The 12,024-nt window shown below is 40.8% G+C and overlaps 1 protein-coding gene across 12 annotated transcripts in view; it reads left to right on the top strand.

The window, feature by feature from the left end:
* The window catches only part of GPBP1 (GC-rich promoter binding protein 1), a 35,789-nt gene continuing 23,765 nt past the window's right edge, over nucleotides 1–12,024 (top strand). For 4 of the 12 annotated variants that reach the window (XR_012671079.1, XM_075138337.1, XM_075138335.1 and 1 more), the window contains exons 1-3: nucleotides 2–149; nucleotides 1,059–2,104; nucleotides 2,959–3,026. The gene's annotated coding sequence lies outside the window, so the exon portion shown is untranslated. Of the gene's footprint in view, nucleotides 150–553; nucleotides 2,105–2,958; nucleotides 3,027–12,024 lie in introns of those variants that run through there. The other 8 variants (XM_075138333.1, XM_075138332.1, XM_075138336.1 and 5 more) reach the window with 8 other exon arrangements.

Genomic DNA, 12,024 nt, shown 5'->3' with positions numbered 1-12,024 from the left:
GGCGGGGCGGGGGCGGGGTCGCACCCTCGGCGGCGGCCGGGAAGCCCCGCCCCGGGCTCCCGCGGGGTCGCGCGGCGACTCTCGCGAGGCTTGTGCGCGCAGAGCATTGCGGCTCCGAGCGGCGCCATTTTGGGAGCGAGGCGAGCGGGGTGTGTGTGTGTGTGTGTGTGTGTGTGTGTGTGCGTGCGTGCGCGCGCGGGGGGTGTGCGCGTGTGGCGCTCTCGCGCCCGTGGCCCTGGCGGGGGGCGGAGGGGGGGCAGCCGCCGCCGGGCCCGGGGCTATTCCCCCAGGGCCGGTCTGGAGGCGGCGGGTCGGGGCGCCGGGGGCGCGTAGGGGCCGGGGCGGGTACTCTTGTGTGGGGCGCCGGGCCGCCCGGTTCCCTCCCCCGCCGGGCGGCCAGGCCCGCCCTCGGGGAGGGCAGGGGGAGCCGCCCCCGGGCGGGCGGCGGCGGCGGCTGCTGCTGCGCGGGGGCGGCGCGGCCCCCCCGGAAGGCAGGGCGAGAGGCCAGCGCGGGCCGGCAGAGCCCTTCCCGGCGGCGCCGCTGCAAGAGACCGGTTGTGGCCGGGGAGCTGGGGGCCTGCCCGCGCACTCGGCGGGCGGGCGGGCGGCCCCGAAGCGACGAGGCTTCCCCCGGGGCGCGCTGGGGCTTCCCCCGGCGGCTCCCGCCGCTCCCCCGGGTCGTTCTGTGCTTCCGCTCGGTGTCCCTGGCCCAGGTCAGCGCCTCCCTCCCGGGTGCTTGCTTCAGACCTGTTCGTCTTTCCCAATAAAATGAGAAATGCCCCTTACTTTCCTTTTTTTTTCTTTTTCTTTTTTTTTTTATCTTTTTCGGGAATGAGAGGCAGGAGAACGTTTTCGTTGATAGGCTGCGTTCTCCGATAAACATGCCTGCTGCTTTCTCCGAGATGTGAGTGAAGGTTTATCCGAGGCTTCTGTACTCGGGCTCGGCTCCCTGACTCCGTGTGTGTTTGCTGTTTCAGATTCAGGTTTGTGTGTGTGTGTCTAGCGCCAGTTCAGATTTCAACGGGGAAAACTGATTGTTCTGGTTCTTTTTACCGTAGGCGGTTTGGATTACAGAGAGAGTCCTGGATATTTGCAGCCTTTTGCTTCAGCTGGTAGGGAGGAGAAAGGTGGAAGTCGACCTGCAGCAGTTGCCTCTTGTGAAGGGGAGAAATATCGGACGCTGTTCTGGGATTATTTGTCCAAGTGCTTCGTCCTGAAAAGGCTTCTGAAGCAATCAGTAGGCATCTGAGAAGTGAACTGGAAGTTTGAAGTCCTGAGTTTTTTCTTTCTAGCAGTGCCGAGCACCTCACCGTTGGACGTTTTTGTCCACATGGCATGGATACGTGGCTAAATTTATCAAGTTCTGAATACTTCAGCTGCCAAAATAAAGTGCTTTCTTGCGTTTAGATACTTTTTTCTTCTAGGCAACATTCTGTTTGAGTCATAGGCATAACCAGTTTTGTTAACTAGCTCCAGGTTAAATGCAGCCTGAGTCACTGTGTAGACATTGCTGAAAAGTTTCATGGCAGATATTTTTCCCCATATCTTACTTTTTAGATTTTCTGAATTAGCCTTCTGCCATTTTGCAATGAGACCTGTTTTCTAAATGAAGAATCTAATAGACGTTTGTTTATCATTTTTTCTTTTATTTAATATTTTTGTTGAAAAATGTTGCCAATAAGCAGTATGGAAATATCGAGATAGCTGTTTTTTACAAATGCCTCTGTTACCTGAAGCTAGGAAATGTTACACAGCTCAGATGTGAAATTTGGATTTTTGGCTTCACAGTTTGTGGTGTAAAAAGTATATTTATTTCCCCTGGAGCTGATGCTTCTTATAGTGATACGTACATGGAATAGACAAGAGAAGAAGCTGTCAGAGAAAAAAATAAGTTTTTTAAGACAGAGAGTTGGCAAATTTTGGAAATAGCCTTGCGGAATCTGTAAGCAAGAAGGATGGGTAGCTGATTTCTGTGAGGTCAAATCTATGTCAAACAGCTACGAATGTAGTATCAACAAGAACTCGGGATATTATCTCAAGGAAAACAAACTGGAAAAATATAAATCACACAGTACTAACACCTTGTGCGGTCCTCTTGGATTAGGTAAGTGTTGCAGTGTTCATAAATCAATTTACACTTGAATAAACATTTTATCAGTAGAATGGTTAACAGGTAACGTTTATTGCCTAGAGGTTGTTGGTTTTTTTTGAGAACGTTGAAATGAGCTTGTAGAATCTTAATTTTTACTTCCTGTTTTTAATAATTAATGGAATAATTCTTTAAGAATTTGAAGAATACATGCGCAAGGAGAAACGTGTAGGTAGGAGTGTGATTTTTCTGGGAGGTTAAAAAATAGGTACCTCTAGACCTGAATAGGTAACTTAGCCTTCATGTTAATATTGTAGTCTCAATAATGAGCTGTTACACTTATTGAACAAGTCTGCTGGATGGCTTGCACATCTCGGTCTTTCCATTTGTATTAGATCTTTTTGCAACATGAAGGTACTAATGTAGTTAGTTTTTAACGTAGGTTTTTTTTGTGTTTGTTTTTCTTCTTCTACTGTTCTTTGTCTCTTAGTGAAGCCAGATTTTTTTTGCCAAAAACTAGTTTACTGCCGATGCAAACTAGCTTTTTAATGTGTTGATGTTTTAAGTTTGGGTTCAGAGTAATTTCCTGTTCTGTAATGGGAATGAATGAATCTGAGTGGTCTGCAAGTATAACGTCACAAGAAACCTCCACCTTTTTGGAAGGATTCAAAACAAAATCTAGTGGTGAACTAAGCAATTTTACAATTTTAACTGATTTTACTAATTAACTAATATTTAACTGATTCACTAATTGATTTTGTTATTTTTAGATGTATTGCTGTCCCCTTCCTCCCATAGTGGTTAAATGTTTCTGAAGATAGATGTAGTTTAAATGATGAAATTAATATGTTCACAATAATTTTTTGTAGGTTTGCATTCAGCTGAATTGCTACTGCCTCAAAGAAAATGAAGATGGACAGAACAACTTAACTCAAAAGTCAGTGGTAATTTTAAGATCTCTTCCCCTTACCTCACCTTGGTTATTCATAAAGCTTTAAATAATTAAAGCATTATTGGGTAGACTGTAAACTGAGTGTCTGGTAAAGGTGACGCATTCACCTTAGCTGTCAACTTTTAAAAAATTTTTCAAAGCTTCTGCAATACTGAAGTAGTAGTAGTAGTAAGCTAATGAAAAAAAAAAAGTGGCCTTCTTAAGGGCATTGCAGAGATGTTTGGGAAGACGGCTTGTGTTAAAGCCTTGTAGAAAAAGTAAAGTTAAGCATGTGAAACTGTATCTAAAGATTACTACAGTGTTTTTTCCCCCCTGTAACTTCTTATTTTGACCACAAGTGCATCTAAGTAAGTTTTTTAAATTCTCAGGCTCACTGAAGTAGTTCTGTTCTGTATGTTGTCTTGTCAGTATCTAAAAGTTGATCTAGCTTCAGTGTTTTGCTTTCTTTGGGCAGCCTTGCTGTTTTGTTATTTTAACTTTTAGTTCAATTTTGTTGTTTTGTAAATATGGAAACAGTGGAACATGAATAGGAGGCTGTTTCTGTATCTCTTGTGGCTGTGGCTTTTCGACATAGAGTCTCAGTGTGGCTGGGGATTGCCTGAATGAACTGAGCCACATGTGAAGGAACCAAACTAACAGAGAAGAATGATCTTCCTCTTTCCTTTAGTTGGATTAATCTGTGTTTTGTTTGAAAGCATTTGGTAAATGGAAACAGTTCAGGCGTGAGTAGCCGTTTCATTTGATTTTTGTCTATTGTATGGTCATAGACAATAGTAATACAAGTACTTGCTTCTTAACTCATAGAAAAGGCCATGTGTCTCTTTTTTCAACCTATTAACTTTCAGTGCTGTGAGATACTTTTACCTCTTGACAAGAGGCTCTCACTGAAATCAAAGAGCTGCATCCCCCACTTACTATTTTGGGTGACATCTCTATCTGGACGCTTTACCTTCTGGATGTTTTGAAGAGTTTACTTTTTAGCTTCATTAAGTTAACTCTGTCTTTACATCTCTCTGTTTGCTGGTAGGGTAATTCTTTTTCACCATGTTTGCACTTGGGAAGTGCAGTTGTTCTTATTTGTATGCATATGTATTTGACAAGGATTCAGGCATGTTTTACAGCTGTGCCCTTGTACCCTAAGCAAAATTCATTCTTGGGTGAGGCCTATTGAGGAGAAAATGCCTAGCATGCTGGTCCATTTTAATTCCTTCTTTAGGTTTTTATTTGTATAGTGCTGACAGTCTGTTAAGTGGTTTGCAGACAACTATGAAGATAAGGTCCTTGCTCCCAAGAGCTTATACTTTAAGCCTTGATGTAAACATAGTGCTTGTACTGGAGTAACTGTCAGCAGCTTGGCTCTTTTACTGATGCGTTTATTCTGGTAGAATCCTAAGATGGTACACTTGTATTGAGAAACTGTCTTGAATGGTGTAGGCTGCTCTGCTGTGTGAAAAAAAACGTTGGTGGAAGCTTTTAAGAGTAAGCAGAATTTAAACTTGCAGGAAAGCTTAAGTGGAATTACATCTGTAAAATGATATAGGGAAATTGTGTAGATACTTAGCTTTATTAGTACTTCACAAGTTAATGTACTTGTGCTCCTTTTTTTCCTCCATTCTAATGAGATTCTTCTGTTTAAAATGTGTGGATAAAACAGTGTGACAGTGATAGTTCATCCATAACTTCTGGGGAAGTTGCTTTTATTTATTTTTTTAGTACTAGGAGTAAATTCTGTCATGCAAGGAGAACTATTTGCAGACCTTATCATCAACGATCTTGAGTGAGACTTGGCATGCTTTTTGTTTTGGTTTTTGTTACTGTGTGTGTTTGAGCAGTAGTATTACATAGTAACTGATGATAATAACGATGTGGTGCTATCAACTCTTCCACAATCACCTTCTTTCATATTTTGGGTAAACAGGGAAACAGCAGAAATACATAGAATTGTTTTTCTGCTTTATATGCTCAGGATATGTCAAAACTGCTACCTTTTTTAACTGCCTTTTCTTCAGATCCTTGTGAAGAGTCCAAAGTGCAAATTAATTCCTGGTGATTTTGTTACATAACGTGTGCTGAACGGGGTGGTGGTATTATTGCACTAACACTCCAGCTTTTGGACTTTGAACCTTGCAAAGGGCAAAAGATCAGCGTTTATCTAGCTTTCCACTAAATGCAAGTGTGTAGGGATTAAAGCAGAAGGAACCTGGTTATAGTTTACCTTCAAATATGAAGTTATTCTGTGTTACAAAATAGTTTGCTTTTTTAAATTTACATTTTGGTACAGTGCAAGAAGGAAAAACTTGTTTTGATAAAAGTGATGATTAAGTTGTTCGAAGCTCTCTTATTAACTTCGGCTGTTTCTAAAACATTTCCTAAAAGATGTTTTGATTGCTGTGGCATTAATAATTGATTCACAGAAGTGATGTAAACCCTGTTGCTTGTGAACGATATCTATATAGATAAAGGGGACCATATGATAAAGAGCAGTGGTTGGGATTTTTAGAACACCAGTGTCCCACCAAGTCTGCTGACATTGTAGATCCTTATGCAAAGCAAAGTATGCTTTAGTTGATTCATCCTCACATAAGAAACTTGAGCCCTAAGTAGAAATGAAGGTGGGTTTTCCTTAGTTTTTTTTTGTTTGCTTTTTGCTGAGTCACTGTAAAACTACGTTTTAGGGCTGTGGCTGTACTAGAGAATGTGTTGGCTTTAAATGGTTAAAAACTTAACCATTACAGTTCTACTCCATACACTTCTCATACTTAGGCATGTCATAAGACTTTTGGAGGTATTCAGATTTGACAGAGGACCTCGCTCCTTCCTCAGTGTTCTGCAGGAAGCCTTAGTTCTCATACTTCTTTTTAAAAGATGAAGCAAGAAGGTAAATTAAAAAAATGTATGGATATTTTCTTTTATTCTTCCTTATGTCCAATGCTAGAGTACTCATCAGAACAGTTCTGTTCACCATTGGATGATGGGGACAGCGAGACTAAAACCGGAGATTTTACTTGCTCTGCAGTAGCACGGTTGAGAAAGAAGAGGCTTCAGCTGAACTTTTTAATGTCTGTTGAACCAGTGGGAGAGAAGACCTTTAAAGGTTCAGCTCCCTTTCCTTTTATAGGAGGTGTGAGTCTTTGAGACTCATTTTAGAGAACCAAAGAACTTGAGTGAGTTACCATATCCAAACTTAACCTTGTTTGTAAATTCTATGTCTGTAAACACTCTTCTACATTGAAATGTAACGGCAGGGGGGGGGGGGGGGAGGGGGGGCGGCAACACGCACACTTTCCCTTCAAAGTGTTAAAAGGTTGGTTGTAAAGATTTAAGCTTATTCTGTTGCTGTGGTCGTGCATTTACATGGAGAGAAAAGAAAAGAAATAAATAATTTTTAGTTCAATTAGTTGTCATGCTTTTGCAGCAATTTGTGATCAGTAGAAATGCTTCCATTTTCAAAAACTCCGTAAAGGTTTGAATATTTTCTGTTTCATTAACATGCAAATTTTGGATAGCAAAATAACTTGAAATTAGCTTATTTTGCTTTGTTCAAACTAAATGAAGCACAGAGTAAGGAAGATATCTAATAAGTCTTTAAAAGGGGAATGAAAATTGGGATGTATAGGGTTTAAACAAAACCATTGTTTAAAGCTTACACTTGCCAACTTCAAATTAGTGCTACTCTTGACTAGAGATAACAGGGAAAAATCTGTTACCACAAGAAGTTTTTTGTTTTAAAAGAAAATGTGCTTTGTGGCAGAAGGAAAAACTTCTGATGGAGTCTGTTATTTTAAACGTCTGCTTAGTTTGAGAAAGATCCTGAACGTTTCTGTTTATGAAGAAAAGAGACTGTGTAGTCTTATGGCTGGAATTTGTGCATGTAGTTTCTTTGCCTAATTCAGAGCAAAAGTTTGTAGTTTTTCTATAGGTGATGCTAAATAGGTGAAATAAATATTTGAAGCTGGCCCAAGATGGGAGAACTGAAGGGTCAATTTATTCTGTACCTCAGTTATTCCAGAGTTGCTCTATTTTAGTTAGAACTTTGCCTGCTGCTGATGCTTCTTCAGAAAAAAAAAAATTTGACCTTGGCAAATAGCTTTCTCTTTTTGTAGTAGTACAGTTGGTGTTTGGCATATCACTGATAGTAAACGTTCAGTTTTAATCCCCTCCTAGAAAATTGTGTGCCTCTTTTCCCTTCTTGTTAGATGGTCACTCTTTTCTAAGATGGCATACAGACTTGCTTATTGGACCCCTCTGAAACTCATATCTACGCTTCGTTTGTCTACCTGTTTGAGGTACTTGCTGTAGCTCATTACCAAGGAAGCAAAGCAGCAGCATTAGCAACAAACTTGAGACACTGAATAATATATAACCTTTTATTTTTTTCTACTGTCATAGCAATGCTATAGTATACTTTAATTCTGATGGCTTACAACCTTCTTTTACCCCATTTATAAATATTATACTAAAAATTATGGTGACGGGGTGAGGGTAGGTTGTCAAACAAGAGTGTAGATGAGGGGTGGAGTTAAGGTTCCCACATGTAGTTTGTGGTGTGCTGTACTTACGGTAATAATAATCTGTGAGGCATTAGGTATGTGCCACTTAGATATGTGTACATGCTAATTTTAGACTTTCCTGAAAACTGGGAATGTGCATATATCCACGTGCTTTTAATATTTATTCTGTTCATGGGTTTCTCTATGCAAATCAATAGACTGAATTTCTAAGCTGGTCTTCAGGGAGCATCAAGAAATTTGAATTTGTATCTCCCTTCTAACTTTGAGAATTCATGTCTTGAAGCTTCCTTATTTTTTTTTTCCCCCTGTTAATAATTTTGCTACTCCACTCACAAGCTTCAAGTATTCCTAGCTATTTGAGTTTATATTGCCTTTTATTTTAATCATCTTCTGACAATCTCTGAAATACCCAGTGTCACAGAAACTGCTTCCTGTAAAATAATATAGGCTATCCACAGAGCATGAGAAGTATAGAAGCTGAAAATACACAACTATTTTTCCTTGTCTCTAGCTTCTCTGAGATGGGTTCAGCTGTCAGGGTTTTTTTTCCTAATTTTTAGCATTATTTTAAAATTTGTTTTTCCTGTAAAATTTTGGTCAGCTTCATTTAAATAGGATGTATTTATTAATATGCTAAATCGGTAAGATGGCCAAAAGCATACAATCTTTTAGTAAATTAAGTTCTTAGATTGTAGGTGTTTTGGCTGTTTTGCTATTATACTGACCAGCCTTTTCATTATGATAGTGATGTCACCATTTTTATCTGTTTCTTTATGCTAGGACATTATGAAAAAGCAAAGCTGTTTTTATTTATTCTGGTAGTTCAGACAAATAGTGTTACCAAATGTATCTCGCCAACAGTAATGAAACCTGTCTTTAATATTGAAGACAGCTTTCTGGGCTAGGGAAATACTTTTATTTTGTACACTTGAAGAGACCTCCCTGAAGTTGGATCTCTTCAATACCAGTGGGACTGTCTTTCCTCTGCCAGCTAAATACTGGTTAGACAAGTTAAACAACATGCCCTTAAAATTGGGTGGGGACGGTCTCTGATCTCATGTCCTTGTCATCTTAAAGTTCTGCTGTGCTTTTTTCTCCACCCTTAGTGGAGAAAGGATCAGGTTAGGGAACACTTAAATGAGATATACATAAATCCATGGGGCTCGACAGGATGCTCCCACGAGTGCAGAGGGAGCTGGCTGATGTCATTGCAGGGCTATTCCTTACTATCTTTGAGAGGTCTCACGGTCATTGGGAGAGGCTTTTGAGTGCTAGAAGAGAGCAAATGTTAATCCTGTCATCAGGAAAGGTAAGGAGGAGGATCCAGGGAACTACAGGCTGGTCAGCCTCACTTCAGTCCGTGGTAAGGTGGTACAGCAACTAATCCTGGAAACTGTTTCCAAACACATGGAAGGTGAGTGGGAACAGTCACAATGGCTTTACGAAGAGGAAATCGTGCTTAACCACGCTAATAGCCCTCTACAATGAGGTGACTAGTTTGGTAGGTGAACAGAGAGCAATGGATAGTGTTTATCTTGACTTCAGTAAGGCTTTTGACGTTGTCTTCCATGACATCCTCATAAAGAACCTGACAAAGTATGTGTAGAGAAGTGAGTGATGAGGTGTATCAAAAACTGGCTGAATGGCCAGGCCCAGCTCATCAGGCTTGTGATCAGTGGCACAAAGGCCATTTGGAGGAAGCTGTTACTGTTGTACCCCAGGGTCCAGTACTGAGCCCATACTATTTAAATCTTCATTAAAGTCCTGGGTGATGGGGCAGAGTTTACCCTCAGCAAGTTTGCAGGTGATAGAAAATGGGGAGGAGTGGCTGGTACATTAGGTGTTTGTGCTGGTATTCAGAGGATACTGAACAGGATGGGAAACTGGACAGAGCATCCTCATGAAGTTCAGCAAAGGGAAAATGTGAAGTCCTGCCTCTGGGGAGTAGTAGCTGCATATGCCAGTACATGCTGGGGGCCGGCTAGCTGGTAAGCAGCTCTGCAGAGAAGGACCTGAGGGTTCTGCTGGACAACAAGCCAACCGTGAGCCAGCAATGCGTCCTCGTAACAAAGGCGGCCAACATCTCCCTGGGCTACATTAGGAAGAGTGTTGCTAGCAGGTTGAGGGGAGTCTGTCTTTCTCCTCTACTCAGCCCTGGTGAGGCCACAGGGGCTGAGTCCCGTTACAGGCTTCCCAGTACAAGAAAGGTACGAACTTAGTAGAGTGAGTTCAGCAAAGAACCACAAAGATGATTAAGGGACTGGAGCATCTTTCCCATGGGAAGAGGTTGATATTCTTTTTGACCTTCTAAGGAAGTACAGGTTGGTCCTCAGTCTTTCAGAACACTCTCTGGATGTTACATTTTAATTTTTCAGAAGATACTTTCCAGATTTAAAATTAGTAACCCATCAAACTCATATTTTTCTCATGTAAAAACCTGCGACGGTGAAAACCATGAGGGAGACTTTCTCTTTGTAATTGCTGTTGATGGGACTACAGACTGTTGGGGCAAGAGTAGACAGAATACCTTAGAAGGATGTTACAAGGTAGCGATGCTTCATTACAAAGTGATCCTGAAAGTTCATAATCCTGTCTGTGATAAATTGAAGAGTTGTGTTGTTGAGCCATTCCTCCTCTAATCTGCAATGGGTGTGGACCTGGGAAAATAAAAGGTAGGATTACATGTTTTTACACTTGATTCTTACGAGTCTCAAAATTGTTATAGTATTTATAGTTAAATATATTAAAAATGTGATACTAAATACATTTCCTCTAGGTAGAGCTACTTAAACCAAATAATGAAAATAGTCTCAAAAAATCACAGCCGTTAAATGTGAATGCATATTACCTTATATGCCATAGTCCTTTCAGGATTCTGTACTTTAATAATCAGGCTCATTTTTTCTTATTTGACGTGTTTTTATAGAAAACAAAACATGGAGCTAAAATTCAAATGCTTTGATAACATCTGCTTGCTCTGCTCTCTGCCCTTGCAATATCCCAGATCATTTCTCCCCGCTGCCCCCAGGCTCTCACATCCACTTGCGCAGCCAGTGCAGAGATTCCCTTGAGATGAATTCTCATGGGAGTCAGTTTTCCAACTCCAAAGAGTATTATGCACTTCCAGAGATGCTGTATGGCTATTTTTAGTGTTGTGTAAGTAGACAGAGAGAGAGAGAGAGGGTTTCTAATGCTGGAAAGATTTGATGAATGGAAGTGAAGCTAGAAGAAATTCTGGGTAAAGGGTCATCTTTAGAAGGGAGCAGGAGTGATCACTTAATGTAACCAGTTTATTCCAGACCGCAGTAGCCTTTGAGTTCTTGATGGTATGTTTAAGGCCAGGTTGAAGACAATTGTAAAGGAAATTACTATTGTTCCACTGTGTTATTTCTAATTCCACTGTGAATTTCTAATATATGAAGAAAGTCAGGTTAGATCATAAGTGTTCCAGTGTTTGAGTTGGAGACTTGATTTTGTTATATTTTAAAGCTTTGTCAGGTATAATTGTTTCCAGCATTTTATAGATGCCTGGCACGGGGGCGTGGGAGGGAAAAAGTCTAGGTCTGTCTTCTTGCCTTATGCTTTTGCTTCATAACTTTTAGCAGCACAACTGCTTCCTGGTTTAGCACTGCAGCTAAGTGAGTTAATAAATGCACCTGATTCTGTCTGTAGTGACTCTACAGTTACGCTGTCTGTAATGAGTCTGGTATGTGACTGCACTGTATTCCCAGTTTTGATGTGCTACGCAGAGATACAAGCTGGATTAATGGATGCTTGCTAGGGTTCTGCACTGTGCTTAGCCTGTAATGCCCTCATGCTTCACAAGTGGTTAGAAACTACTGCCGTGTATTGCCAGTCTACCTATTTGGTGAAATCACTGAAGTGAAGGAGGGTGAAATCCGTAACTGACATAGTTGTGGTGGCAGGAGTCCCTAATTTAGGACAAATGGTATGAGAATGGGCAAGCATCCTTTCCTGCCTCCCTCCTTCCCCCCCTTTTTCCCCTCCTGGTAAACATAGTGGGGGAAAAAAGATTTTTAAAAATTATTTTTAGTGCAAGAAATTACACAGATTTTATTAAAATGTGAGAAATTGTGTTTGTTAAACCCGAGATGTATTCCATAACACTGTTTCAGCTAGTTTGTTCAACTGGATCCCCTTGAACTATGTATTTCATGCCCCTGTTTTATGTGCTAACTGCATGGAGGTTTTTAGCTCACAAGCAAGCTTTGCAAACAAAACTTAAATGTTAGTCATTTTGGTTGTTCCATATTTTGTCCCAGTAATGATGAATTAAAGGTTGCAGGTAAAGTGAAAATTTTAATGTAAGATAAAGCTTGAAGAAGTACTTTGCTAAAGTAATTTGAAAGTAAGTTAATCCAAAAGTTCATGAATACAGGGTTGGTATCTTCTTGTGATTCTTACGGTGTTTTGGATTAAGACATCTCTTTTCGTGGTGGAATTTACTCCTT

Source organism: Calonectris borealis, chromosome Z (assembly GCF_964195595.1).
Source record: "Calonectris borealis chromosome Z, bCalBor7.hap1.2, whole genome shotgun sequence".
Lineage (NCBI taxonomy): Eukaryota > Metazoa > Chordata > Aves > Procellariiformes > Procellariidae > Calonectris > Calonectris borealis.
The sequence above is the reverse complement of the archived record's forward strand: the minus strand, read 5'-3'. Positions and strand labels throughout refer to the sequence as shown.